The sequence below is a fragment of the Chroicocephalus ridibundus genome, chromosome 3, assembly GCF_963924245.1.
Source record: "Chroicocephalus ridibundus chromosome 3, bChrRid1.1, whole genome shotgun sequence".
NCBI lineage: Eukaryota > Metazoa > Chordata > Aves > Charadriiformes > Laridae > Chroicocephalus > Chroicocephalus ridibundus.
Genome location: NC_086286.1, coordinates 5,331,010 through 5,358,909, shown reverse-complemented (window position 1 = coordinate 5,358,909; position 27,900 = coordinate 5,331,010). Strand labels below are relative to the sequence as shown.

General features: G+C 40.7%; 1 protein-coding gene across 4 annotated transcripts in view; it reads right to left on the bottom strand.

Annotated features, from left to right (window-relative positions):
• The window catches only part of SPTLC3 (serine palmitoyltransferase long chain base subunit 3), a 333,553-nt gene that overhangs the window by 168,390 nt on the left and 137,263 nt on the right, over positions 1–27,900 (bottom strand). For 3 of the 4 annotated variants that reach the window (XR_010070121.1, XR_010070120.1, XM_063327823.1), the window contains one exon: positions 17,762–17,851. The exons of the other annotated variant lie outside the window; for it this stretch is intronic. The gene's annotated coding sequence lies outside the window, so the exon portion shown is untranslated. The remainder of the gene's footprint in view (positions 1–17,761; positions 17,852–27,900) is intronic. 4 annotated transcript variants of the gene reach the window in all.

The following is a 27,900-nucleotide window of genomic DNA, read 5'->3' as shown; positions in this document are numbered from 1 at the left end:
CGTATCAATACAGGCTGGGGGATAAAAGGACTGAAAGCAGCCCTGCCGAGAAGGGCTTGGGGGTGTTGGTGGATGAAGAGCTGGATTTGAGCCAACAATGTGTACTGGCGGCTCAGAAGGCCGACTGTATCCTGGGCTGCACCAAAACCAGCGTGGCCAGCAGGCCAAGGGAGGTGATTCTGCCCCTCTACTCTGCTCTGATGAGACCCCACCTGGAGTACTGTGTCCAGTTCTGGAGCCCCCAACAGAAGAAGGGCATGGACCTGTTGGAGTGGGTCCAGAGGAGGGCCCCTAAGATGATCAGAGGGCTGGAACACCTCTCCTATAAGGACAGGCTGAGAGAGTTGGGATTGTTCAGCATGGAGAAGAGAAGGCTCCAGGGAGACCTTATTGCAGCCTTCCAGTACTTAAAAGGGGGCTTATAAGATGGGGACAAACTTTTTAGCAGGGCCAGTGGTGATAGGACAAGGGATAATGGTTTTAAACTAAAAGAGGGTAGGTTTAGACTAGATAAAAGGAAGAAATTTTTTACACTGAGGGTGGTGAAACACTGGCCTAGGTTGCCCAGAGAAGCGGTAGATGCCTCACGCCTGGAAACATCCAAGGTTAGGTTGGATGGGGCTCTGAGCAACCTGATCAAGTTAAAGATGTCCCTGCTCATTGCAGTAGGGTTGGACTAGATGACCTTTGAAGGTCCCTTCCAACCCAAGCCATTCTATCATTATATCTCCTTCCAACGATACACCATGGTTCTGTACTTTTTCCCTTTGGTTTGGATTGGTTTTTTCACCAAAACTGTCTCCACACAGATCCTTTCCCTCACACCTATGGAAATGCCAAGTCCCAGATGCTGGAATAATACAGAGATAAGCAAATTATCAGCGGGCAGCTCACAGTCTCTAGACCAAAAATTGTTGAAGAACCCTTTTCTATGTACTGTGGTATGCAATGGTCAGTGTCAAAGGCAATTAGGGATCCCATTTACTTTCCTCACTTTAGCTCTATGTTTATCTAATAGCTAGTAGAATAAATTTGTAATTTACCTGGAACAGAAATCTATGATAAATGACCTAACGCGGGAGACTAATCTGTGTTCTATGTTCCCTGTTCAAACAACACATATATGCAAGTTCATCACCTTTAAGAAAAAGAAAGTGAACTGGTTTTGAAGTTAAAGGGAGCTGCTCTGCTGATCTTCTCATTATCCTACTTGCTGTGTAGACCAGATAAATTTCACCAAAATGTCATATTGTTTTACAGTGATTTTCCTGATACATTAAGGAGTGAAGCTGAACTCCTTCCAAGAAAATAACTATATTGTTATATCAAGGGATAATAAAAAAATAAAAAAAATATCTGGGAACTGTTGTCAACACTACAGGCATAACTAAACTGTTGAGTATTAAAAAAATAAAAATACATGAAATAAAAAAACGTGAGGCAGAACAGCAATAAAATAGAAGATGCCGATAGTAACCAAGATTTACCTATACTAGGAAATGCAAAATAAATAACAGAACCAGAACTGTAATGTAATTACCCTTATTGCGAAGTGCATCCCAATCTAGCAATTGCATCGTAATTCTTGCCAATGGAGTTTAGATTGAATCACTGATGATGAGACCCATTAGCTAAAGACTGAACTGAAGTATTATAAAAGGGGAAACTGCCACAGCAATACTGCATAAAGAGTCTCTTTGACCAAAGAGCTCTGTAGGATCACACTGTGGCTCTACCCAGCTGAAGTCATCAATTTCAGATAATTAGTCCTAGAGAGTTGCCATTTTAGTCACATAAATAAAACCACAATTCACTATCATCCACAAGTTTCCATCACCTTGGAAAACTGGAAAGATAGGAAAAAGTAAGAAGTACCAAAAGTAAAAAACCACATTATACATCTGACCATTACTTAAGATAGCATTTAGATTGGTTTTCAGGCAAGTGATACAAAGGAAATCAAACCACAAGCATATGTTTAGATGAGCAATCTTTAAAGTCCTCTCACTCTGGTCTTCCCATCGTAAACTGCCGTAAGTTACTGGAGTCGATGATATAGCACTTTGCCAACAGGGGCAAGCTCCTTCCTTGGATATCCTTTACAGCACAGGTTTCACTAGAGAGGGAGGGATTTTTTCTCTGGAGAAGCTTCAAATTGGCTCTAGGGTCCCTTCAGTCAGGTTATTACAACTTAGCAATAACACAGACTTTTGGAGTTCCAGTTCTGTGTAAGCCAGGGAGGGGGCAAGCCCTGCAGAAGCATTCCCTGGCTTTGCTTCTTCCCCTGCAAAAATACTGTTTTCTCAGCCCTTGATCAATGCACCACGATTGGATCTTTCTCCCCTACAACCGCCCTTAGCTGTTTTGCTGGTCACAGTTTCTTATAAGAAACATGGCTGAGCAGAATAAAAGAACAGAGGAAAATGAACTGACTCCCTTCTAGTATTAAATTAATCTCTAAAGAGAGGAGACACCAATTGAGATGGATTGGCTAAATTAAATTTTGACTTAGCTTTCAAACCTTTCAGTAACCTTTCAGTTCTGTTGATTTGGGTCTGCTTATCTTAGATCTCTCTTACTACTCACATAAGAAAACTGCTTCTGCTGGCAAGAGTTCTGTTTATCTTTAAAAAAATATTAGTAATTAAAAAGTGGAAAATAGGAAAGAGTACACCCTTCATTTGTTGGAGCCCCGTAGTAATTATATTTGCTTATGTTAATTTTGATTATGTAGCAATGAGTGTGGCTGCAAGATAAATTTGCGTTGCGAGCAAGCTAGTAAATACAGCACCGAGCTCTATAGCAAGGGGAGGAACATATCTGTCTGCAGGTGGAGTGGTCTCAGATATTCTGTTCAGACAGATGGCCTTAGCTTTCACTAAACCTCACTTCTGCAAAAAAACCCCAACATTATTTAAGATGGGTTATCACTCAGTAGATTTAATTGAAAGATGGTGCAATTTCTGTTGTGGTTATCCGCGTGTTTCTTTAGAAGCAGCAGCACGGGAAAAAAAACAGGTAGGAAAATGACATCTATATAGAGACTACTCTTCCATGAATTGAAGAGAAAGCAGTTGCCTGTTTTCTGATACTATTCAGTATTTTACAGTCTTCTGTCCCATACATTATGAATTAGAGACCTCCTGAAGATTAAGAAAAGAAACAGAAGATACAGCGTGTGCATGTGCACGGAGATAACTTACACCAGAGCAGTCATTAATTTATGCTTAGGCACAAATGAAGGTGTAAAAGACATTTAGCTGGGACCAAGGAGATCCATGTCGTAACTCTAGATCAGGCTGTGAAGTGTTGTGAATATGTTTGTTACCGCCATGCTACAGTGATTACACAGTTAATCATAGTTAATTATTAATTTTGAGCAGTTTTGCAGTATTGATGTGATAAGCTTACCTGACCTGTCCAAAAAAGCAATTAATACTGTAGTTTAGTGTGTATTGGGAGGGGAAAAGAAATCTGGTTCACCTAACACAAAGGAAAAACCCTTACAGTGATAAGCAAACCTAAAATTTGAGAAATTACACTTTAAACAAATACTAGTTCTCAATGGAGGACTTCATCACAATTCCAAACTCCTCACTTTGTTAAAGAAAATCTTCAAAAAAAAGCTAGTTCAGCTAAGAGAAATCCAAGTATCAGTTTTGAGAACAAGAAATATGAACTATTTAGACTTTTTCCATACTTTTTTTTCTTGCCTCCTTCCCTAAAATGAAGAGACTAGCAGAATAACAATTACATTTGCCAAAAGCACTACTGTCACCAGATTAGTCACTTCAAGAAGTTCTTATAAAAAAAAATAAAAAAAATCACTGATCATTAATTTGCTTTGTTCTAGTCACTGATGCCTTTCACTGGGCTGTGCAGAAACTCCTGCTGCCTGGAACACGGCAGCTACATTCACTCAGAGAGATATTTATGCTTTCATTAAGAACGTATTATACCAGCATCACTACAGATACATTTTCAACTGTATTACTAGCAAAGTAGTTAAAGATAAATCAGTCGAGCTGTAAAACCCGAGGGAGTTAAAAATGGCAAAGCTCACAAATAGAAGATTACGTTCAGTAAAATCATAATCAAACACCACTATGCTCCTGATTTCAAACAGTTCCAGCTGTGCTCATTACTCACTATTCATCACTGGTTCACTTCTTTAAAGATTTTAGGGACTAAAATTCTTACGCTGGTATTTATAACATCAATAAGGAATACTAAGGAGAACGGTTCCCTAATATTGGGGTCCTGAGCACTCTTAGACCAAAATCCATGTAGATGAAGCATATCTTCCTACAAATTATCCTGTTAATATATCATTGGAGACAACACCACAAAAAGTTTTCAAAGCTCCAGCGCTTCTTACCATTGAACGTCACTTCCTAATATCCTAGATCACGCTCAATAGTTTTCTATACTGCTTCCAAAGTACACTCCACCACACTACCCTTAGGTGAAACAGAAGGACTGCATCAGTGCTTCGGCCTAGATTCATGAGGGACAACCAGGAAAACTCACAATTCAAGCTAGGCGTCTAATAACCCCGTACAAAACACAAGGAGACTTTAGCACCTAAAAAGGGATTAATAAGTCAGCACACTGGAGGAAGAAGATATTGCAGGTGGCTGCCTAAGCTATCTAATAAACCGAAAAAGAAACAAATGTTTAAAATTCAACGACACTGCCCTCTCCATACCCCAACCCTGACACACTTACATAATAGCCTGAAGATGCGCGTGTTGGACTGGGTCCCACAGACCCTTTTTTGCACTTAACTGCTCCAGACAGCCATTTCCTTCCTTTAAGCAGCATTTCCTGTACTGTGCTCAGGTTTTTGAGAGAGCAATGCTGTGTTTACTCCTACTCCTTCTATCTCCACATCTGCAGGTGACGCTGATCACCTGGTTATAAGCTAAAATGGGGCATTCCCTTGGGAACTGAGAAATGCAGGTTTGAATTGCTTTCAGCTGAAGAGGTTATTGATCCAGGCCTCCCACTTCATGATCACCAGGTGGACTGATGTGATATTACACACAAGGCGGGTGACCTGTCCTTTGCGGAGCGCCCCGCTCCACACCCCCCCCCCCCTTTTTTTTTTTTCTTTTTCTTTTTTTTTTTTTTTTTTTTAAGGAAACAGCAACAGCCTTAGCACCCTCTGTGGAAGTCAGTGCTATCACCACTCTGTAATTCCAGCCAATTCGACCTTCACCTTACTGGGTCAGAGGGACAATTAACTTTGTGACTATCAAGCTGGTTTGAATGCAAGATGTCTAACCTGGCCACACAGCCTGTGGATTTTTAGAGGCCTACAATTTGGGTAGAAACCAGAGCAGGAAATCATATTTCTCTCTAAATTGCATGATCATGACCAATGCACTTTTTTTTTGGATCACCTTAATCCTTTAAAACAAACAAAGAAAAAACAAATTGCAGATCCACAAAATCTTATTTCTGACTCTCACCTGGATTTGAAATTACCTTACAGAAAATTAGACTGATGGATACCAGCCATTAATCCGTCTCAGCACAGAAAGTACTTTTCTCATGTTATGAAAAATGAACTATATTCTTTGAAAGAAGGAAGGACTTGAATAATAATCTGCTGTCAATCAGCCATGGGCATTAAGGAATGGCAGCAGCTACTCCTCCCTTGCTTGAACTCTCTCTATTGGACATTTTTCCCCCAGTGTGTGCATGGACAGATCTTCACTAGGTTAATTTATCATTGGAAACTGCTGGCTGTATAGCAGCCTTTCACTTCTATTTTTGGATTGTCTGATCCAGGACAGTGTTAATTATCACAAAATAACCAGCTATAAAAAAAGCCCTCATGACAAAAAAAGCGGATGTATGATAGAATGAGCAAGATGATTAATGTGAAGTAACTGGTCAGGGACCAGCTTTCAGAGCATATTCAGGTGCTACAGCATAACGTGAAAAAAAGCAGAGAGACTAACCTAATGGCAAACAAGAGCTCCTCAATGTTTCATCGTGTTCTGAAAATGAAGTTTGTTCTGAATGCTTTCAGATGGATGTTATAACCAGTCACAATCTAGAAGATGAAAGGCTGTGCGACAGCAGAACCTTGACAAAAAATAGGGACGACCATTGAATTAGGATCGCCCAGTTGCACCTCAGATTTCTGTGAAGACACCTCAGAAATAATCCAGTAACGCATTTATCATGCTCCTCTGAGCCTAGATGTTGCTTATATATCATGCAATATGAGTGAAGAATCTATGATTCGCCAGAAAACAGGCCTCTAAGCAATCTTTGCCCTTTGAGCAAATAAAAAAAAAAGAAAGAAAAAAAGAAGGTAATATCTACGAGATAGAGCGAACAACCATCCCACAACAGGCAGTTTCTGACTTCAGCTTCTGCCAGGGAAGGCTACGTGATCCTGCCCAGAGTTTTTTTAAGAACAGGATGAACAAGCTTCTGCCAGGAATAAGAAAGAGACTTGTTTAATCCTGTCATCGGGCAGAGGATGACTCAAAAGACCTTCCGAGGCCCTAATGAAACATGCCATGTTTCCTATGGCAAAAGTTCCTCTGTCTACTGGCAAGGTCAGAATATACATGCTTTCCCTTCTCTTTTCTCTTTCAGGCAGAGCAGGCTGCTGCTTTAGGTAAATACAGTTGGACAAACTGTCCCTATGTATAGAATTTGTGACCTAGAGAGGGCTGAGGGTGGGAGGAAGGAAGTATTACCTTGCCCATTTTGTAGACTGGCTGTTAGATGGAGAGAGCAGAAGCCTCAGGGAGGAAAAATTTTAAGCTCTTATTTACAGCTGAAGCCTCGATATCCTCTTGACCCTACCTGCCTAAAGGTAGGCACTGGCTTAAATGCATTCTTGAATCAGGAACTGACAGAACAAATGACTCATTTAACTCAAGGGAATCTACGGTACAGTCAGAATCAGAAACTATGTACACAAGTTCTTGGACTGTGAATCAGTGGCAAATTTATCCTTTGCCTCTCTGTAGTGGTGCGACAGGGAAACACTTGATGTTTATTGGATTTAACACAAGCCATGCTAAATACTGTATCTGAAATGGAACATTTAAATGGTGGATGGGGGAGAGGAGGCAGAGAAAAAGGCTGGAAGGTAGAAGAATTAGGGATGACATTTTATGTCTTTTAAAAGTCTGACCTTTTGGAAATATCACTGTGTACATTTTAAATATTAATAAAGGCACTAGCTGTTAGAAGGCACAGGGCTGTTGTCGGGGGGTGACCTTTTATTGAAGTAAAAGAAAATTGACAGTTTTATTAGCCATAAAGTATTGCAAACAGAAGCTACAGGAAAAAGGCAAGCAAAAAAGCTGTCATTGTAATTAACTACATTCTGTAAATTAATCTGAGGATGTGGCTGCATCTAAATATTGCTGCAGGACCCTCTGTACCCTAGCCCAGATTTAACAAACACCTTCAGAGCATAAAAGAATTGCATTTCCCATTTGAGTTCTTTAAAGAAGAGATGCTGTTCCCAGAGAAAACAACCATGACAGCGGGACAACATCAACAGGATTGTCGTGAGTCCATGATCGTTATTTCTGTGCGCCATTCCAGGCATCCCCATTAGCAGCTCTGAGCAAGGCTGGGCTAGAACCCCTTTTCAAGCATCACCAACAGAAGGACTAGAATAAGGATCAGACAACTATTACCTCAGACCTATTTTTGCCTCTCAGGACTAATTAACCTAATTAAAACATCCTTGCTCAAATGACCTAGACTTATTCAGACTAGAACTTTGGTGCTACATGACTAGGAAAGAAGCAATCGCTCTACTGCTTCATCTCAAACCATTTGTTTCTTATTAGCACCAAGACAGCTGAATTAACTTCTTGTCTTCATTTTGCTGGCCATAATCTCAAGGGTTCAGCTGTCTGTGATCCAAGGCCAGCTGATACAGCACAGCTGTGTAACCTTGACTCAAACTTCTGAGAAAATTGCTAAGTTGTGAGAATGAGCTGTGAAAAACAAATAGAGTAGAGCCATCCAAGATAAGAAAAGTAAAATTGTAGGCAAAGGTAAGATTGTTGAGATAGGAGAGTTAGCAGCTCAAGGACTTGAGAGAAAAAAAGCCACGAACATGAAAATGTATAATGCCCTACAGGAAAAAAAAAACCAACAAAAAAACCCCCACACCAAAAAGAGACTTGGAAGTTGACAGTACATCATCAAGGATCTCTGTTCCAAAGAGGAACAGAGGTCAGTCCCTCCCCACCTGACCGATGACTGCCTAGCCACTTCCCTTTACCCAGGCAAGGGTAACAAGTTTATGAAGAGTTAATTCAGACTCTACAGCTCCTAATACGGATGAGGGAGCAGGGAAGGAAAGAAAAAAAGACAGCCCTTGCTTGTCCTTCAGATATCCTTCACTGACAAACAAGGTGCTACATAACATTTTTGCACTTCTCTACCATTTGCTTAACGTGATAAGGTCTTTCATATATTTCAGCTCCATTCGGTGTTTATTTTTCATTAGTTATGTTACAGTTCACACCACAGAAAAAGATGGGTTTATAAACTATATATATTATTGCAGTCAAAAAGGCCAAAATCTGCCCTTCCTTATGTCACATTCTGCATAAACAAGGCATTTCAATGCATAGGATTTAGAGCTGATGTGCACCCCATAAAGCTGTCTAAGCCTGTTCTTGAACTCGCTCCCACCAATAAGGCTAGTGGGAACGATGAGGACTTAGAAACAGTAAGCAGCACAGGATTCACTCCAGAGGGAAATGAGTCACTCTTCGTCTCTTTTTTCACTCCCAGACAGCTAAGGACCAGCACGCTCACCACAATGCTGGTGTAAGCAACGGGCGATGATTAATTTATAGATCCTGGGCTTTCCTGTCACTCAAACACACTGCATATATGCATACAGAAGGATAACTAGAACTTCAGAAAATAACTTTTTTTGTCTTTAATGGAGGTATAATTTATTTTCCTTTTTTTTTTTTTGGAATTACATTCTTTGGCTAGTAGAACACAGGCTACATTTGTTTGGAGAAGCAGGCAGGAAGGGAAAAGTTAAGCCTAAACCAAATATTTGTTCTGAATGCCAGAATTTAATCAGTTAATTCACATAGAGACATCAATGTGAGATCAAATACAAGCTAAAAATACGGTCAGAGAGTCATGGGTAAATCGAATAGGACAGAAAAGACAGTGAAGTAATTGTAAGGAGATTTATAAGTCTGTTACCTGGAAAATAATCCAGGTAAGCTACTAATTTTTTATTTTAAAGTACCACAAGGTACTTTAGACATAAAAAATGTTAACAGTAACATAGAAACACTGTGAAAGAGCATGCGTCTCTCCTCTGACTATTTAGTTCTATTTAGAGGTGCTCAATTTCTCCTCCCTCTTTTTCCCTTTATATTGACAAAGTTTAGGATGCCTTGAGGCATCCTGCATGCAACACCCCTGGAAGACAGACACGTCACTCCATCGAAATCGAGGGCACAACTAGTCTGTCTCAAGGAAAGGAGACCTGGCACACACCACTGAAATGCATCTGCTTAACAGCGCACAGAAGGGCATGCATGTTTACAAACTTGGAATTAATAATTGTGATGCCTACTGATGTCAATGGAAACCATATTCTTTGACTGTAGACTTTAGACGTACAAACACTCCTCCTCACACCCCAACTAGTATCCATGCCTGAAATTATCCAGCACCTGGGGTTATCACGGCATTAACATCTCATATAAATGAAAAAAAAAAATTATTATAATAAAGACTAATTGCCAGCTAGAAATTAATATGTCATTCTGTAGTGGTATCACTAAACTTCTGCTGAATGAGATCTCTGTCCTGTCTCACAGCAGAATAGTAAATATCCAGAGAGTTATTACATTTGCAAAGATACAATGTGCATCAGAGTTATTGAGGGTTGTAAGGAAAAAACAGACTAAAGAGGTAACTGCTACAGTACATTTTGAGACTGCGGGAATGAAAACCGTCACAAAACCAAGGTGCTTTAACAAGTTTCCTTGATTAACTTACATCACCTCAAAAAGAAAGATGCCTCATCCTCAGAGGTCTTGAAGACACTGAGTAGGCTGGGGAGTATCATTTTGCAAAAGGGATTAAACTTTGATTCAGAACAGCTACAGTTCAGTCATTTCAACAAAATTCATGTAGTCTGGCAGTAACTAAGGCTGATTACTTTGAGCCATGGACAGGGAATCTTCTCTTCTGAGCACCTTCCATGCCAATCTATCTCTTTGTATTTAAGTAACAATAGCAAAACACAAATTAATGCTCTTTGATACTGCATTTTCCCTTGGTATCAGGAAAATTACGCAGTTCTGTAGTTTTCTGTCGGGGAGATGGAGGGAATGACCAGAGGACAGAAGTCTAGTCTAACAGGCAAATCAATTTCTCTCCTTTGCTTTCGAGAAATATTTAGCTTCTCCCCCATCCCTGGATTTGTAGCTGTCTTGAAGTTGAAAAGCAGCTTCCTGCTGAACTGCAGCCTAAGGAAACTCCTGGGTATATATGAAAAATGAAGTTACTCTCTAGGAAAACGGCTAGAGATTTCAGCTTTTGGTCCATAGATCTGAAGATATGAAACATCAAACAGATATGAAACATTCAACAGATACTCCAGCAGAGAGTAAGAAAGCATTATGATATAGTACGTTTTTAACGCAGTCTTATCTACAAAATCACTTCCTGTGAATCTATTCATGCCTGCGCAGAGACCCTGCCCTAGTCCTATGCGCCACTAAACCTTCAGAATGACTTAGATGACCAAAAGTCAGAAAATTTTACTTCTGGGATGCTCAGCAACTGGTATAAATCAGAATTACAATTTCATTGAAAGGGAAAGTTTGTACCAAAATACAACAGCCATCAAAACTATACCCAGGACACCTGAGGAGCATGACAGGAAAATATGCACATGCCTAATAGTACATAACAGATGACCAAAATTATTTGTTAAAACAAAATATCTTTTCGGAAAAAAGCAATAACCGTCACATATTCACACATTTATTTGTGTCAGCAGCTCAGCACACCAAGGGGCAAATGAGGGTGAAGATCTGGGGAAAATGTGGGGTTTTTTTTCACCGCCTGGTTCTGAGGTATTGTTCACAGTAGATATAAAAAAGCTTATTTTTTTTTTTAAAATCTAGTATTAAAATAGGTTCTTTACAATAGTTTCTTCATATTCCTGTTCTAGCTAAAATATCTGTTCTCAGCAAAAGTCTTAATATTTGAATTAGCCGTCATCTTCCTTTTGAACTGCAAGGAAGTTACATGATACCAAACTGTTGCAGGGGACAGAGGAAAGTAATCCAGATAAACAAGAAGAGAGTAGAAAGCCTGGAGATGAAAGGGAAGGATAAGTCTTTTTATTAGTTTTTAATAAATCACATAGTTCATATTTACAGAGCCTGTTACATCTGGAGGGATGTGAAGGTGTTTTGGCATAGTCTGGATATACCGGAAATATCCAGGCCAAGATTTTGAAGTCAATGTTGGCGTTTTAATCAACAGTCTGTTCTGTCTTTGCACATACATTTCCTGAGGGTGTTTCCTACCTCTACCAGAACATGGCGCAAGCAGCTTGTGCTTGCACCACAGAGATGAGTGGGAAAAGACATTTTAAGCATATGGTAGGCTGGGTTGGCTCCATGACAAATAAACTGTATGTTATCAGCTAAAGGCAAGGATGAAGAAGAAACAGAGAGAAGATGCTCAGGCCTGTTGGCTCAAAAAGTTATGGCCAGCTGTTACCAGTCAACGGTTATTTATTTATTTATCTTTAAATTTTCTGCAATTCTGTGTGCAGTGAATAACAGCCTTAAATGCCCAGTGCTTTCAGTATAGTGCCTTTCAGTACCATGAAAATTCCCAGTCCTGGCCTGAAACTGTTAACGGCGTCTTCTAAAACACAAATCTCCACTGAGGTTAAGAGGTTCTGCAATACCCAGCAGAACTACCACACCACTCATTTTCTTGTCTTTCAGCATTAGACTAGATTCCTTTCATTTTCTATAGTCATTTTATGGACCATCGCTACGTACAAAGATTATTGCTTAAATCACAGTTCACTTTGATTTAGTGCAAGAAAGATAGTCTGGTGACTTGGGCTGCAGCTTTTCTATATGATTGAGGTATTGAGAGTCTGGGGCCCTCATTTATCTTCATCTTTCTTTAAGATAACAGGCGTACTTCAGCTAGGTCTATAATTCTTTAAGGCTCCTTTTATATGCAAGAGAGAGCAGGCTGAACTGTCCTCTTAAGGTAGTGGTCTCCCCGCTGACAATACTGTGAGCTGACCTCGGTATCTTTAAAGTTAAACAAGAAGCTGAAGCTTCACCTCCAAGGGTATAGTAGTACTTTCCTACCTTTGAGGATATAACTTTAGAGATCACAACACATTCAAACACCGTGGTCTTACAGGAATGATGATGGTGGTGAAAGAAGCCTGATAAGCACCATTCAGCATCATCTAAATCCACATGAAATATACCCCGCTTTGTGCCTAATTGCAGCTTGACTCATTTGGGAAAAAACGGAGCTCCTTTTGACTGAAAGCTGTTAGACAAATGCACCAGTTTTAACCATGCGGTGATTTAAATCTCTGTATTGAGTTCTCATTTAAAGATTTTTGCAACCAGCCTCGTACAGTTTTGGCAGCTTCAGTTTCAAATATCACAGTTCTGGGTTTGTTTACTCAGAGATGTATATAGCTCAACTGGAGAGAGTGGGGAGGAGAGTAAGAAAAATAATCAGAGACCTAGAAAACATGAGTTACAGAACTGGATTTGATGAACCTGAAGAAGAAAAAATATTGAGGGAGAACATGGTAACGCTCTTCAAGCATTCAAAGGACACCTGCCAAAAGGAAGAGTCCAAACTGGTGAATCAGAGAAGAAGAAAGAGACTTGAATTACAGCAGAGAAGACTCAAAGCAGATTTTAGAAAGACTTTCTAGTGAAGCAATGTTAGCTCCTTGGATGTCACCTTCCTTTCCAAAGTCCAAGATGCATATTCCTCCTATCAAGTCATTCAGAAACACATTCTCCCTCTTCCTTATTCGTCCACTATTCAAACACTATAAAAGTACATAAATCATTTAGTATGTTAGTTTTTATATTTTACTGAAAGCATTTTTATTAATGTAACACAGATGGAGTTGCAGAGAGTTACAAATGCAAACCTACACATCCAGTAAGTATACTAAGAAATCAATTTTTCATAGAGAGCAAGAAGTAATTTCAAACCAAGTTTCAGTAAAGCAGCGTGTTATGCTGGGAAGCCTTTCCAAAGGTAGTTTGGAGGTTCTTTTCCTTAATACAAGAAAAGATTGAATAAGACTGAAAAAAATAAAATCACCTCTCTCAAGCCTATTTCAAGTATTTGAAGGATACTTGACAGTGTTTCCTGAATATACATTCCTTTTTGGGAGCCTAAGATGTTGTTTAGTTCAAATGTTTTCTAGGTATCTGCTGTCTTGCACCATGTTCATCAAGTGCTTACAGAGAGCAATGCATGCACAAACCCACACGTACCTGTATCACCACATGCAGCCTCTGATTGCTCTCTGAGCACACAGAAGTGCAACACCTGTGTGCAGAAGCAGGTGCCCAAGACTGTGGATGCAAGAGGATGTGGAAATGGACTTCAGCTTTTGAAAGGCGTTACTTCTGGCTTATCAACGCACAACTGGCACAAGGAATTCTCCCTTACATCAGGTTGTCAGATTTTTATTTTGCATCCCTTCCACGCTGAGTACCTCCAAAAGGAAGAAGAGATGTCAGCAAGTGCCTACATTGGTTGCAAGTTTTACTGTGAGCTACTGGCAAGTGTCTGATCTTCAAGGAAGGGCCTCCTCTCTGAAGCCACTCACAAGCCATTGCGTAATGTGGTATATCCAGACTTTGCCCAGTGGTGTGAATTCCAGCAGCAATTCAAATATAAAATAAATCTTCTTTCTGAAAAGTCAAAGAAATGCAGAGTAGGAAAAAGCAAGACACAACACAGCTGTATCAAGGCTTTTTACTTCAAGGCCAGCTTTCTCTGCAGAGCTACTTGATGTTTTTTCTCAAAGCCATATTGCAAGGAACTGATTAGAAACAAGCTGCAAGTTTATGGGCAGTCATTTGTATAAAGATGTAACAAGGGGAAAACCAGAATTAAGCAGGTTCCTTTTTTCCTGCTAGATAAGGAGGCTGGAGGGCAGCACTCAGCAATCACGAAGGCACAAAACTTCAAACCTGCTAACTCCTGTCTATCATGGTCACCTGATGAATAAAGAACTATCTAGAGGCTTCATGTATAAACCTGAAATCAGTGGTTATAAGAAACAGTATTTCACTTTAGTATAAATAAAACATACATCGGAATTTCTGCTGAATTCTTTGTTCACACTCCTACGCTATGATTGTTCCCAAGCAGTTTTCTCTTTCCCCACAAGGCGTAAAAAAGTAGCTTAGCTAAGCCTAATAACACAGTTTATTTTATAAAAAGACGAGTTGACTCGCTTACTGCCTGAATACTTTATCTTTGATCCACCAGAAAAGAGGGAGCATAACACACTCTAGAGAAATCCCAAGGACGGGACTTCATCTCTGAAGGGCTGATATACTGACTAAAGCCCAAGCACAGGGGATGGATCTTTGGTTCCTAGATCAATAACAGACTTGACAATTTGTTAATATGCGCCCAGATGGTATATTCCAGACAGCTGCAAATGAGTGGGTGCGGAACAGACTGAAACCCGCACTAGTGCAGAGCTGATCTCTTGTAAGCAACACCTACTGAAAGGTATGGGAAAATGCATTCAGATTCAGCTTTTGCGTCCACAAGGGCCACAAAATAGCTGATGTGGGTCATTAGGTGAAGCATGTGTCTGCCACTATGCAATACGTGGCTATTTGTTCCCATCCCAGAGCCCTGTATCACCATTTACAAAACAATGAAAATACCTTTGCAAACTTTTTGGCCTCTTTGGGCGGTAAATATTGTTCATGTGTTCTGCAGTGAGACATAATCTAATTGCACTTATCCATTAGGTTCCAGTTTATAAACCGTTAATATGATAGCTATTAACAAAACAGGTAATTTGATAGCTATTAACAAAACGGATTTCTGGAGCCTTTATTTACATGAGCACTATAGTTCCCAAAATTCTCTGAGCCTGCTCTCTGACAGAGTGCTGTATTTGGAAATCATGTGTGGGAGTTTAAAATAGGTTCAGCATACAGCTCGCACTGTTCCCATCTCTGACATCCATATGTGGTTTGGACAATCTGGAGCTTTCTTTGAAAGGCCTCGCTCTGTCTATTTTGCAAAATAAAGTTCTACATTTGCTGCTATTAGGCTCTGCAAGTTGCAGCACTTTAAGATGTCACTAACTTGATAAACAATGAGGTTTATAAAACAGTCTGATGGCTAAATAGACACATGCAGGATCAAATGTTTGCCACACAAACAATCAAACAAATTGATGAACATGAAGAAAGTGATTATAGAACTATAACTGTTCTATTATTAACCAGCAATCTGCATATCTTCCTCCAATTAATGCCTAAAAGGAGATGCGAGTCAGTTGAAACCTAATTACTGGCATAACACTTTGTTGATTAGAAACACAGTAACAGTCATTGCTTCTACTTCATTTACACAAGGCCCGTAATAATAAGCCAAAGGATGTCAGTCAGTCACTGCTTTCCTGCCAGAAGTTTCCGCTGTAGCAATAGCTCCTAGTGTAAATGCACTCCTCTGCCCACGTCACTCAGCTCAGTAATTGCCTTGCCACTCACATAAAGAAAACAATTTCCGGCTTTGATGGGATTTTGTCAGCGATGTGGAACTGCTACTGCAATCTCTGTAGCTAGGTGTTAGATGGGTTACTTTGGTGGATCATAACATGAAACTAATCTTTAAGGAAGCAGGTGGAAAGAGAGAGAGACTTACAGGTTGGTAGGTGCTAGGAAAACGGTGCTGCCCCAGTGATTAACAAAAGGGAAGTGTTAGATGAGGTGGAACTGAGACAAGAAGAAAGCAGAAGCAAAGTTGCCTTGCCATTTTCCTATCATCAAGAACGTCTCTCAGTTAAGCACATCTTTCAGAAGCTCTTATAAAACTAATTTTATATGCCATAGATAGCTGACCAGCAGTCTATAATTTCAGCTTGCAGGCTTTTTATTTGGGCCTCCCCATGAGCTGTACATTTATCACCATCATTTCATGATTCCCGGGCTGAAGGTGCAGACACAAAGAGTTTTCCATTCAATATGTGACATGTAGCATTTTTCTCACTTCACAACCTCATTCCCAGAACGAGCTCACCCAGTGTTTGACATTTCATTCTGCTTCTCATCCGAGGTGAGCCCAGTATCCAGCCTCAGGTTTCCTTGTGACACCTGAGGCCTCCTCCCAAGCTCCCCATGCACTCATGCGCCTCAGCATGACCCCAGCTTGACTTAGTAGAAGGACAAATGCAAGGAAAAGGCTCCAGGGTGGCAGGCAACAGCTAACTTTGTCTGCTTCCTGTCCCAGCCAGCACCTGCAGCAACGGAGACAAGACTTCCTTCTCCTCCCTGCCCCCTTACCTCCCAGGTGGATTTATACTGACCTTTTTCATGAAGAGACATAATAAAGGTATACTTTAGCTTTGTCTCTTATGACGATCCAAAACTTAATCAGAAATACGGTTTCTGAGTAGCATGATGAGGACGGAGCAAATGGAAAGGTTCCTTTTTCATGGTTTACAAAAAAATTGCATATAGAACACGAACTCATTTCAAGGCTCCTTTTGGATGGAAAGCCATAGCAGGGAGAGGGTAATGAGACTTAAAATTAAAGGAAAATAATAACCATCCAGAAGTATCAGTCAGAGATTTCTAGTCTTATACCTCTTATCTTCCCTTGCAGGCATAAGGGACAGTTTGAAATAGGCAAGTTGTCCATGAACAGACATAACAGCTATGCTTCTACATTTGCAAAGGGCATAAGCAAAGTAGTACACACAATTCATGCAAATTATTGTCATTTACACATTTTTCCACTAGAAAAATAAAGCTCTGACTTATTGGATTCCCAGAACCTGAGGAAACCAGAAACACCAAGGATCTCCGTCAGAGTTACCCCAGGGTCTGACCCAGGCACACATGTTCCAACAGGGGAGTTTTTATCACATCTGACAGGGAAAACACGTTGAACAAAACTGTCTATTTCAGTTGCTTCCAATGAAGTTTTGGGTTTATTTCATATCTATTGCTTTAATGTTCAATAGCGCTATCCCAAGATCTTATGACAGGACTGAAATTACCTGTCTTCAGTATGCTTTGTATTTCTGAGCATATTCCTAAGAGATATGAATTATAAAGATCTTAAATGCACCAAGCTCCTCATCTCTTCATAGCATCGTCTATTATCTTAAATATGGCACATACCTTTAGCAAGTAAAAGTGTATTAAGTTATTGGGAAAAAGTCCTTTCATTCTTAGCTCAAATGGTTCTACTTCAATTCTAGTGCATTTCATCACAGTAGTATTAAGATACTTTCAAAACTGCTCTTGCAGTTCAAAGAGGTAAAAGGCCTATTTTCTTCAGGGTGACACCAAATACGATCTTTTGAGTGATTACAGACAGCCCTTTTTCTACAGAAAAACTTGGATGCACACAAACCACTGGCATGGGGAAATCTCTTAGTGTCAGCTAAAGCGCACTGGTTCTCACTCTACCCCACAGAAAGCACGGTAACTATCCTTACCTTCAGAAAATGCATGACAACTCCCACTGTACATCTTCTGAAGTATCCAAAAAACCCCAAAGCAAGCCAGCCTTTAAGTCCTTGCTAATTCTAAAATAGCAAAAAGAAGCAATATTTAGGGATTCTGTTCCTCCCCCCACAATGAAGAATAAAGTTTTTAAAAATAAAAACGTGAAAGAATAATACAATTATGTTTTTGATCTTTGAAAAAACCCCACCCCAACAACCAACCAACCTCTGCCTCCTCCGTGCCCCCCCCCGCAAAATAATCCAGAAACTTCCTTGGCAGGTAGCCTGTCTTTGTATTGATCACTTCTTGTTCTTCACATACAGTGAAAGGTTATTTTTAATGCTGACTACACACTAGAAAAGACACACAAAGGATATATCCAAAACAGCTCAATGCTTGGCTTTACTGTAAATGAGATCACCAGCAGTACCCCAGAGTTGATTTGTGCCCTATTTTTGGTAGTTCGTATTTCTTTAGCGTAGCATTCAAAACTGAAAAATAAGCATAAATTCTATAAGCTTAAAATACGACCTAGGCAAAAGCGTTTTACAAAACACAAGGAACTGTTGAGGACGAGTTTAAAGTGTAATCACAAACTTAAGACAGTTTCCTACACACGCTTTCTTCGGAGTTTTCAGTAACTCTTTTACACCCTATTCCCATTCTTCCCAGGTTTTCAGAGTTTTGTATTCTTTTCCTTATACTTATTTTTCCTTCCAATAAAAAGGCGCTTTCCTGTTTTCTTCTTTGAAAATAATAATAATTAAAAAAAAAATCTGTAGAATCACTGTGCAGACAGATAAGAAACTGCTACATATTTTAAAGAGGAAATTGCACATTCAGGACATTGAACAGCAGAATCAAGTGTACGCATCACTTCTGGCAAAAGCAGAAGAGATTCCCAAGGATATTTTTCAAGCTGTAGGGATTTGTCCGGTACCTGTTTGCTCGGAATGAGCTTGTAAAGAGCCACAAAACAACAACCATAGTTGACAGACAACATCAGCATGACGTTCTGCAAGACCTGCCCCATACTGCTTTTGATTTCACTCTGCACACTCTTCATTGTGCTTGTGCCTTTGAAGTGTACAAAATAGGGCAAGGTCTACTCAAGAAAATAACACATTTGGAACAAAATTACAAAACCCACATCCAAACCCTTCATGCTTCTATCAGAAAAACCAAACCATCGGGTCAGCCCAAGAAGAAAATGAGGGCACTTAAAAAAAGAAAGGAAAGAAATTCTACCCTCATTATGACAAAAAAGCAGCAACAAATAAAACTGACAAAGATTACCTTGAGGACTTTAACTCACACCTTACTGTTTCACCTTTGCCTCCTTTTCTAAACTCAGTTAATCTCCCTTTCATGTTTTTTCCTGTTTCTGAGGTCCCTATTTGCTAATTACTTGGGTCTCCAAAGCAGCTTGGTTAATTTGGCTCTGACAGCTATTAGTCGCCAGGCAACACCCAGCACTAGCTTTTATATGAGTGTCTGTATTTGTTCATTTATCCTTTCCCTTTTGTGGGGGGAAGATCATAAAGTCAGTATGCTGCAGACATGAACAGAAGTAAGCACCTCAAATAAGAGAAGGGAGCACATCTCTCACACTCAATTCATATCACGTTTATGAATATTCCTAAGAGGAACATCTAGGCCAAGATGGAGAATGGTATTTTGAAGAGAAGAAACAAATGCAGCTGCTGGCTAGCTTTGTAAAGACACACATGAAAACTGTCACAGATTTGATTGCAAGAAATGGCTTTTCACGTGTACCAAAAGCCATTCTTAAAGGAACATAATACAGACCCTGGGATATCTCTGTTTGGCAGAACAAATCCTAAAATGACTAGCATGTAGCAAAATGGCTTGCATGGTCACTGTAAAAGTGTCATGAAGCCAAAAGACATAAGTGTTACACAAGCAGACTTGTGGGATTAACAAAACATTACATAAACACTTCTAAATGCAATTCAGCTGACCTTCTAAAGAGAACAGGAAAATTCAGCACTCCAGCGACCCTCTCCACAAAGCAGAGCTGTCACGCTTCATGTTAAAGATACCTCATTAATGCTCACGTGAACACCTATCAGCCACACCAAGGCTGCAGGAGGGCAAGAGACCCTAAGCGAGCAAAGAAAGAGAGAGGTCCTTGAGAGAGGGCTTTGAAGCTTTGTTTGTGTTCAACAGCACCAAGAAAACCCTTGAGTATTAAAGTTAATGGAAACCCCAGGATGATAGCCTACTCAGAAACCCAGCCCTACGGAGGGGGAATTCTTCTGAATTGGCCCCTTGACTTTGACAGCTGAGAGGAAAAACCTTAAGTAACAGCTAGAAAAAGAGGCTGTTGTTAGAGTCACTGTAGGTTTCTTAAGTGTTTGCGGAATTTTTGCTGCATCTATAACTGCTTCCAAGGTTGTAATCAAGAGCTCAGTCCTTTGTTGCTATACAATTCATTTGCTTTCTTAAGTTTACTTTCTTGTTTAGACTTGCCTGGTGTTGTGTGACCCAGTGGTGGTTCTGGCAAGCTGAGCTATGTAGTTTCTCCAGAGGACAACAATATCCAGTAAAAGCAGATCCCACAAAGAATCTGCAGAATGTCCATCAAGAAGACCAGGTGCTCTGAAGACTGGTATTATCAAGACACAGGACACAGAAAGAAAAAAGTATCTTCTGACGGATATTATTCAGTGACCTGCGAGGGGGGAAAGTGATGGTTTATGACATGAGGAAATCCCACATTGTCACATCTTGGCATGAGCAGAACCCAGGATCAGCGATCTTTAAACTTGTAAGAAAACGTGACTTTCATCCAGCAACCTGAATTTCAAAGAATATTTGCATACTCCCTAATCTCTAGCTCTTAAGGCTATGTTGGCAGTGCTCTATATGTTGGTTTAAAGAGCTGCATGATTATTAGCAGCTGTACCTGATTATGTGCCAATTAATACAGGAGCTCCCACAGAGTTAATATGAAGGTTTGCCTTTCCTCTGCTGTTCATTTTTATCTATGACTTTGAGAAAAACCTATTAATCACCCCATGCATGTTCTCTCCGTGCTAATACAGTCATTTATTATGGTTATTAGGCTGCTATAAATCCCAGGGAACTTTGACAGATCTTACAATTTTAGATAGGGGATTTATAAAAAACATTTGGCAAATTGTTTGTAGGAATTAAACGTCCTGCCTGTAAACCACACATCCCCAGAAGCACCAGCCGTACCACTTGCGTCTCACTCTCCAGTGTTCTACTCCAAATACACGCCTGTCTCTCTGGTTTCCTATACCAGTGGCCATCCTGGTGGACACTAATAACCATAGATGTCCATAAGTGTACTGACTGGGACCCAGAGATAAGTGGATCAGCTGGTGGGGGGAAGGCCTGGGGCTGCCCCGGGGCTGTTACCAGGTCACAGAAGGTGACCAGAAGCTGCGGCCCTTGGCAGGGCAGGAGACCCTGGCAGCAGAACCAGTCAGCCACCGTGGCCACCTCTGAGATTCACTCCAATAACGCGCTCAGGGGACACCTCCTATGCACCCCAGCAGGTCCATGCTCTTGCCCGAGCTTAGAGCAAAACAAACCAAAACCCTTTGGTTGTGATTTTTCAAAAGCTCCTGAAAAGGCTTGTGACTGTGAGTTGTCTTAGCTTAGGTCAGTCTGCTGCTTTTGAAAACTCTCCTTCTTGTCCTTTGTGTAAAACATTAGCATATAAATATTTTGGGAATTAATTCTCTCTCTCATGGTGACTGCATAATACAAAGAGAAATATCACCTAGAAATAACCACTGATTTAAAATTGTAAACTGTTTATTGTCAGCCAGCTGGCTTGTGATATGAGCCCCTCTATATTTCAAAGCATAGCTTTCTCCATTGCTTCTCTCAGTTTGGGTGACTTTTATGGTTTTTCTTTGCAAAGCTCTTTTACCAGGGCAGTGATTTGTGGTTCACGTAAGCCGCCAGGCTCCTGCAATATGACCTTATATTATAGATAATATAATTTAACATGCTTACTGATTACAGCACGATTCTATGAAATAGGATGGAAAGTTTTTCTATTCTGCGAGGCCATTTTTGCTACTCTTGAAGCATAAATGAGTTTATTTTCTCATCTCCTAAAGATCAGCTGTATCGTCCGCAGCACACATACACAATGTATTTGCCGTTAATCCCATGGTTATTAATCTGCCTGGTGGTAGCAGCCATGGCTCAGAACTCAAGCAGAGAAAATCGAGGGCTGAGCTTAATACAGTCTTAATAAAAGTCTTAAAACATCTTAATAATAAGATGTTTGTTTTTACAGGTGACACACCCACGGCCAGCTGTTTCCAAATGTGGCATTAGTCAATGAAGTGTAGAAAGCAGCCAGAGTACACAAGTCAAAAATAATAACCCTTTTGTAAGATGCACTGTCTTTACAAGTGAATATATTAGTGTTATTAATAATAGCCTGATATTAAGGCAAAGCTGTGCTGTCACCTGCCACAGAACAATGGCTGCATGTATAAAACTCCATTGGTTATTACATTACAAGGATGCCTGAAGCCTTATGCTGACAGTAAGTGAAGAAGTATGAGATTTAACGCATTTAACTAAGTTTAAAAAAAATAAATTAAAAAAAATCATACCTTTAATTTTATATATGCATGTTCTTCACTGTGGCAATTACCCACAAGTCCACAAAGAACAGTCTGGGTTTCAGGCTATCAGACAGTTTATTCAGGATTATTCTTATGGATGGTAGCACTTCACGGTTTCCAAAACAGGCTTGTTCATTACATTGCTTTCTGCTAACAGGATTTCTGCAAGATGCCCCTTTCAAGTATTTTGCGGGGGGGTGTCTTTGAACCATGAAAAATACCAGAAAACTGACATAAAAGTGATTTCAGCATCATAGGTAAAGCAAATATGCAAAAAGCGCATTTTGTTCTGACGCTGTCTGCGCTCCTTTAATCAAGGAAAACATTTGCTCAGACAGGAATGAACGAACGTGAGCTGAAGGGGAAAGAAGACCCGTTCAGAATTAACCCGATTTTCCAGCTTAATTTTTAACACAAAGTGAAAATAAATAATCATCGCCTCATAGAATTCCACAGACTCAGTTAAGCAGGGTTACAGAAATTTATGCTAGCTGAAAATTATGCCTGTTAACATTTATCTGAAACTGTAGCCTTCCAGAAATCTGTTCCAGATTTCTGAACGGGCCGTGTAGCCTGGTGCGCTGAGGGCATCCAAATGCTCGAGTTGGATCATCCTCAGCAATTAGCACATAGACCCTTTGTCAGAGTAGGCCAAATCCCAGTCTCAGGTCACCACATTGCTAACACACGACACGTCTGAAACGTTGAGCTGCAGTGCGAAGTTTACAAATTTAAGATTCCAATGGCCCATTTTTATGCTGTTTTAAGGCGCAAAACCGTAAGCAGTAAGAAATCTGGCTCCTTACTCTGTCATTCTCATGTAAGTTCTGCGTGTTTTCAGGTAGCCTGTCAAGCCAGCCGGCTTCCAGGGGCCATGCCAGCCGTTTATCTTACTTCATTGTGCAATATGCTGGGAAGATAAGGGAATGGGTCACAACAGCATCAGAAACACCACACTTGTTAAGCATATTTGCCATCGCAATCTCGTTGCCATTGGCTTTTTCCTGTGCAGATCTACAGAACTCATAAAACTGTTCTTAAATATTGACCCATTTTATTTGCCCAGTTATCCTCTTGGCTCACTTTATTCTAAAATAATCAAGAATGTATTTAGCTGGCAAAACATTTCCTTAAAGATTTTCTAACTGGCCAGTAACAGATCAATGTTGAAAGGTTTGCTTTCTGCATTACAGCTCTAACTAATGGTTTGTTCATTCAGAAAAACACGCAGAAAGGTTTGGTCTTATCTAGCAAGCAAAGTTGTAAAAGATTGTACTTTTTGAAATTGCGCCTGGAAGTTGAAATGGCTCAGGAGTGTTCCACTGAAATACATTTATGCTGGAAAAGAGATCCTTGGAATGAAAAGCTGTGTTCCTTCAAACATGTTTGGGTTTTATTTAGGAAGTGAGATAAAAATATTTTTGCCTCAGGTCAAGTAAACTGGTGTTGCAATATTTGGTTTGTGAGACAGAGTCAAAATATTAGTATCATTATAGCACTAACACGTAACTCTGACAGAACACCTCAGCCGGCAGAGAGGAACTACACTTCCCACAGGTCACTGCAAACAATTCAGTAATGTAAGCAAGGATAAAATGTTTCAGTGTGGTTCTGCAAACAGAAATTAAGTTTTATTTGAAAAAACATGAAATTACTTCACTTCAGTTAAAGTCCTGAAAGGTGGTATTTGGGCATTTCCATCTGAAGATTTTTTTGAACTTTGGTTCTGGATTTAAGTTTAACATTTGCCATGTTTTGGTGTGGATTTGTTTTCAAACGCAGTAATCTTCCACAGTAAAATAAATTCTAATTTTTTTAGGATTTCTAGTATCTGAATCTGTTTACCATAATCCAATAAACTAAACTAGCTTAAACATAAGACAAACTGGTTTGACTGTTTCTAATACATATTCACACTGCTTTAAATCAACCTGGTGCAATTAAGTGCAATGTTTTGTTGCTAGAGAAAAAAAAGAATCTGCCTATTGTTTTACCTGACAAAAGTATTTCAATTTCTAAATAACATCATATTCTGCAAAAGCGCATGCTTGATAGCCTCATATTTACTTGCATTTCATGAAGGATATGTGACCAGAAAGGAAAATGTGTTGTTCTTACTGCTGCATCCTTACTGAGGCGAGAGGGGTTGTTCAGTCTGTGCTTTGAACTTCCTTCTCTGCTAATAAAAATAACATATTCAAAGACACAGTTAAGGCCTGTGCTTAGGCTGCCCAAGGAGTTTTTATTGAGCACCTCAGCTCTATAAATACCCAGGGGAAGCAGGGGAGAGGGAATAATGCTGGTCACTCCCAAGTCTGCCACACCAAACACCTCAATAAAAGCAGCCGCTGTCACCTGGGATTTCTTAGTTATTAAACACTAGGAAAAGCCGTAGCACACAGATAGCAAAACCTGATGCTTTAGTACGTGAGGATATGACCAAAAATGAGTGGCGATACCTCTGGAGAGGGCAAGGCAACGTGAGGTGACGTGAGGGGAAGAGGTGGCGGCCATTTTGTGTCCAGCCATTCGTGGCAAGGCCTCCTGAACCCCCTGGCATGGCAGCTCCCTCCTTCCCTCCCTCCGCTGTCCCTGTTCCATTACCCCACCAGCTCTGATACCCCGGGATTGATGTCAGGCAGCAAAATACCTCAGAGAACTGGCAAAAACCTCCTCCAGGGCTGAGGACATGTGCCCCCCCGAGGGGCGACCATGCTGAGGAGAGGCAGCCGGGTCACCGCTCGGGGGAGGTGGCCTTGGTTAGATGGAGCCCCTCACCTCAGAGGTTGCAAGGTGAAGGCCGAGGCTTTTCAAGAGGGCGAGGACATTGCGAGCTCTCAGTTCTAGGTGTCTGACCTGGAGCACCCTGAAAAGTGCAGAGCAGCTACACTCTGAAGAAAGAGCTTTATAAATCAAACCAGGGGTTTTGCAATTTAGGCAATCACAAGAAAAAAAAAATGTAGAAATTAAGTATATATCTTATCCCTCCTGCTCACCTCTGTGAATCGCTAATGCTATTGAGTGTTCACCTCAGTCCCCACGTGCTATAATCGCTCGTCAATGGCCGCCCCTCTGAAGCGCCAGCTCATATGGATTAAGCAGAGGATTGCTGTGCTGCGTTTCTGCTGAGAAACAAATCCTTTTTCTCCCCGTTTGGGCTGGGCTGCTGTCTGTAGATAGTGTATTGTGGAAATAATCTGGGGTTACAGCTCATCATGAAACAGAAACGGCTGGCGGGCCCAGCATCCCTGTTATAACATCTCACTTCCCTCTCTCAACTGCTGCATGGCTTATCCAGGGCAAGGATAGCGGAAAGGCCTGCACAGGCCCTGCCCACAATGGGACACTTAGGGGATTTCATCTAAAGGAACCAAAGTTTTGATTTTAAGGGAGATCAGTTGGACTGCATTTCAATCCACTTGTAGATGTTCCGATCGAGAATGAAAGCTGGTATTATTTATTTTACCTCATTTCACTCTGCTTCGCTTCCCATGCTACAGCCATTTAAATTCAGAACAAAAGTCTATATGGAAAATTATAACTGACAGCATCAAACAATAGTCCAGGCACACATACATCACGCAGATTTCTTCTATAACCTCAGGCTTTTCCTTTCTTTTTTAAATTTTATTTTAAATATCACACCTCAACATTTAATTTCTGTCCTTCTTGATGCATCTTTGCCTATTTAGCTTTTATTAGCTTTGCCGCTCTGGTTTTGAGCCACCCACTCCAGCATCCTAAGCGCTTCAAAACGATTTCTACCTTTTTCCCACTGTAGTATTGCTGTTCCCAGCAACAGCCTCGTCATTTACTCTGCACTAAAAGACAGGAACGGTTCAGCCCCTGTGTAAGCTTTCTGGCTCCTCACTCTAATAACTAGTGCCACTAACACAATAAAATATTATATCATTTTTATTGGATCCCTCCTAGAGAATTATAGGAGGAGCGCTGGCTTGCAGAGCAGATGTGTGAAACTGCAGACAGAATTGCATCTGTTTCCTTTTGCCACAAATTGTTTTGTATTGTCCCCTGTTGACTAGGAAATTTAACATACTGTCACTGTACATTGCATTTGTAATAAAATCGTTGTTAAACATCAACACATTATCCCCTTCTACCGCCCCCTCCTGCCTTTTTTTAATAATAAACTGACTTGACTTCCTCTACATCTCCTTCCTTCTCACCCCCCAAAACAGATTTGTCTTCCGGCCACGGTATTCCCTGGAGCCAGGCCAGCTCCAGAAGTTTGATGCTGGCTTTTACAGCAGTCCTGAGAGTGAAACGGAGTACAGTGGAGGTGGGGAAACGTCAGGAAGAATCTGCTGCTTCCCACTAAATCAAAAAATATTTGGCACTATATTTCTTGATGGCTTTTTCTACTCAACAACTGTTGCCTGCGAGTGGAAGAGAAATAAGTCACCAGCCAGATCCAGATAAGGAATGAAAGAGAAAAAGCTCTGTCTCCAAGCTGCAGAAAGTTGCCAGTGGCTTTTAATCTCTAGGCTGGGGTGATGCCCTGCTTCTGCTGCAGCTGCCAGTGCTTTGCCACCTTGTACCTCCCTGGGTCACTGCAGCCACGCTGGTTTTCAGGCTGCTGAATAAACCAGCTCCTGGTTGCTGATTAACACAGAAAACAAAAGACATCCGAGACCGCATTGCCATTTGCGGGCAAAGACAAGCTTATTTTGCTCATTTTCCTCCCTGATGGAAGATGACACGTTAACATAACACAAATCCTCCAAGGTAACATACTTATCTTTCAGAAATACACGTTTTCTGAGGGATGGAGCCACTCTGCTTCTTGGTGTTTGGCTGCGTGGCAGGGTCTACGTCTCGGAAAGCAGGAAAGCAAGACTCTCCCCTGCCTGCACCACCGTGCACAGACATGGTGCAAGACCCGACAGGATTGCTGGGGGCTCTACACGGTTCCCCAGAGCAGCGTCACCTCCTGCCACCCGCACAGAGAGGCACTGATGTACCACGCCAGTATTTGGGTAGAGCGCCAAGTTGGGAAGGCAGCCAACGCAGACAATAACGAGGGGAAGCTGATGGGATTATGACTGCAAATCACATCGGTAATAAAAATGACAGGGGTAGTCACAAGCCCTTTAAGGGGCTCTGTCTTATTTGCATTTTCTTAGGCTGCTCGGAAACTTAATGAAGTTCAGCTTCTATCATTAAGATAAACCAGGTCTGTGGTGGTGCTGTCAGCTGTACTAATTAAAAGTCAGCTCCAAGTGCATAAAGCTTGTCTACACTTGAAAATTAATTCGGTTTGAGGTAGCACATAAATTTAAATTGCAGCAGCTATTCCACCTAAATTAAGATATTTGTTTTGGAATAAGAGTGCCTTTGAACTTGGCTCAAATTGAAATAGATGGAGCAGTTGCTTCTTTGCCCCATCCTGAGCTAAGAGATCTCTGCATAGGAAAAGAGTCGGGGATACCTCTTGCTAAGTATCCCGGCGCACAGACGAGCCTTCAGAT